The sequence below is a fragment of the Dioscorea cayenensis genome, chromosome 11 (assembly GCF_009730915.1).
Source record: "Dioscorea cayenensis subsp. rotundata cultivar TDr96_F1 chromosome 11, TDr96_F1_v2_PseudoChromosome.rev07_lg8_w22 25.fasta, whole genome shotgun sequence".
Taxonomy (NCBI): Eukaryota; Viridiplantae; Streptophyta; class Magnoliopsida; order Dioscoreales; family Dioscoreaceae; genus Dioscorea; species Dioscorea cayenensis.
The window spans coordinates 17,787,408-17,790,295 of record NC_052481.1 but is presented as its reverse complement, the minus strand read 5'-3'; positions in this window follow the sequence as shown (position 1 = coordinate 17,790,295).

Here is a 2,888-nt window from a genome sequence, read left to right as displayed (position 1 = left end):
ATTATAATCTACAAAAAAAAATTCTTGCATTATAGTCTATGGCACGTAGTTTTTAAATTTTTTATATAAAGTGTTCGTATCATGTGAGAAAATGGATTCGAATTTCAATTCTCATATAATAAAGACACAAATTGTTAAGATAGTAACTATATGTCAGTGAATACCCTAACACTTGATTTGTTTAGGTTTCGTTAAAAAAAATAATTTGTATTTGATTATAAACTAAATATTTGAATCTCTTATTTATGATTTACTTCTCCTCTATGTTACCAATTGTCGTACATAATGAATCACATTCGACCCGTAGACATTTCTCACGTCCAAACGCTACCTTTCATTGTTGTTTGCAATTGTCGTAAATATTATTGTTTATAGTGAGTTGGAAGACTTTTCTTTTCATACATTTAATTGTATATCCTCCAGGGGAAGTGCTAATATATATTTTAAGAAACAAATTAAATTGAATGTACACTGAAGATCATACAAACAATTGTACTTTGATCACCATCAAACTTCACCTGCCAAGAAAGGTGAGCTTAATTACGGCAACCAAACATGACATTTGCACAAAGGTTAAAACCTTCACATATTTACTAAACAAAATTTTATGTGCCATAATAAAGACACAAGTAATTAAAAAAAATAATCATTTGATTATTATCCTATCAATTGTCCTTGATGGATCATCAACTTCCTTTTGGAAATATAGATGGATGAAAGGTTGTATCCCTAAAGTTATATGGCCAAATATCTTCACTACTTCCGTGACACCGTCTTTGGCTTAGTCTTTGATATTTTTTTACCAAATTTTTGTCTCCTACGCTTCCATCTAAAGATATCCTACCTTATAATTTTACTACTCTTATTGATTCTATCTTTATTGACCCATGTGTCAACGAGGATTCTAAAAGTCTAGAGATGAAATTTTTCCTATTAAATCTTTTTATTATTTTTTAATAAAGATGAGCTCGGATGCCAATAAAAATGGTGGTGTGGAGTTCATGCTTTTATAAAGTTAACATTTTTTAATTGATTTACCTAGGTCATCAACAAAATCATAAATTTAGACAATCTAGCTAGAAAAGAATACAATAACGCTCACTACAACATGTGTATTATGTGATGCAATAAGGGAAACAGTTGATCATATGCTCATGCATTGCACTTTTGCTTCCTAAATTCAGAATCACATTGGCCACATTCTTGCCGTCTCTAGGTCCCGACCTTTGTCAACAAAGTTTGGACAACTTGGAGGTTCAATCTAGAGCCTAAATGTTTGGGCTTTTGTGTATTCTTTGTTTAAATTATTTTTTAGAATATTCAATTAGAAAAAAATAATCACAATTTAATAACTGATTTCTTCCGCCTCCTTCCATTCTAATTAAAATTATTTACCATATAACTCTTCTTTATTTATTTGCGACTCTAAATCATAAGAGATTTAAACTAGAAAAGGTCTATTTTGCATGGCAATGCAACTATTTAGGATGGATAAACCATTTTAACAAATTTTTTTTAAAAAAAAAAGGCTTTTAACAATTATTTCTTCAGAGGCCTATTTTTTAGTGTTTTTTTAGTTGCCTCTTCCTGTTGGGCCACCCCGCATTCTAGGGTGATCCTTTCCTTTTTCAATATAACTTCTGTTTTTTTTTTAAACCTAACTTTTCTCTTAAATAATTTTTTTTTTTCTTTCCAATATATTTTGTTGTTTATTCATCTCTTCAAAAATAAAAAAATAAAAAAAAATAAAAAGTAAGAAATAAAAATGGAACTTTCTCTGTCAAATCCTTTTACAACTTCTTAATTGATGGAGGACTTCGCAATCAACTCTATCCCAAATTCTGGAAAACTAAATCCCCTAGCAAAATCACCTTATTCTGTTGGCTTGCCTGGGATAACAAAATTCTAACACTCGAGAATCTATTCAAAAAAAGTTGCAATCATTATGCCATTGACACATGCATTATATGCCACAATAATATAGAAACAGTGGACCACCTTTTTTTAGACTATATCTTTGCTGTTCGCATTTGGTCCTTTTTCAAATATTTATTTGATTATGAAACTTTACCTTCCTCAGTCTCAAATATCTGGACCAATTGGATACTCTTTTTAAATCCCATCCTCAGAAATCTTTAGGACCTCTGCTCCAGAGCCATCCTCTGGAATATTTGGCCAGAAAGCAATAATCGTGTTTTTAACCAAATAGGTTCACCTCTTTATACTACAATCTTTAAAACTGCTAATATGGCTTTATCTTGGATTTCTGCAGATTCAGACTCACACCAACAGGAAGCTTCAGACGTTACTCAGAAGATCAAGCGTTCCTTAAATTTCCTGAGTTCCTCATCCATTGACCACACCGGCGAGTTGGCGCCCAACTTGACTCAGGAGTAATCAACTTCTTTCGTCCCTGAGCAGGCCTGTGTCTCCTGATGGCTGACTTGACCTGCTCCAGTTTCTTCCTATCTTTCCTTCTTTGTTATTTTGTTTTCTATGTTCCCTATTCTCCGCATCCCTGGTGAGAATAACAGTTTCCTATTTCGTTTATTTTGTTTGTGGACTTTTTTTACTGTACTTTATTTTTTCTTGTTTCTTTCTTTTTTTTTTAAATAAATTTATGATTTATTCATTTTATTAAAATAAATAAATAAATAAAAACCAAGTCAGTTATTTTGGACGCAGTATAACCAGAGTACTTTTTCTTGTTATTATTACCTGTAGGTACTAACCCATACAAAATAATAACCTTTAATGTTCAAGTTTCAACCAAAATGTACAGCAATAAAAGTGGAAAATTATGACTCTAAAACTACTTTATATGTACCTCTCATAAAGTGAATGCAAACACTTTTTCAACTCTCATCCCATCAATCAAAACTGTCAAC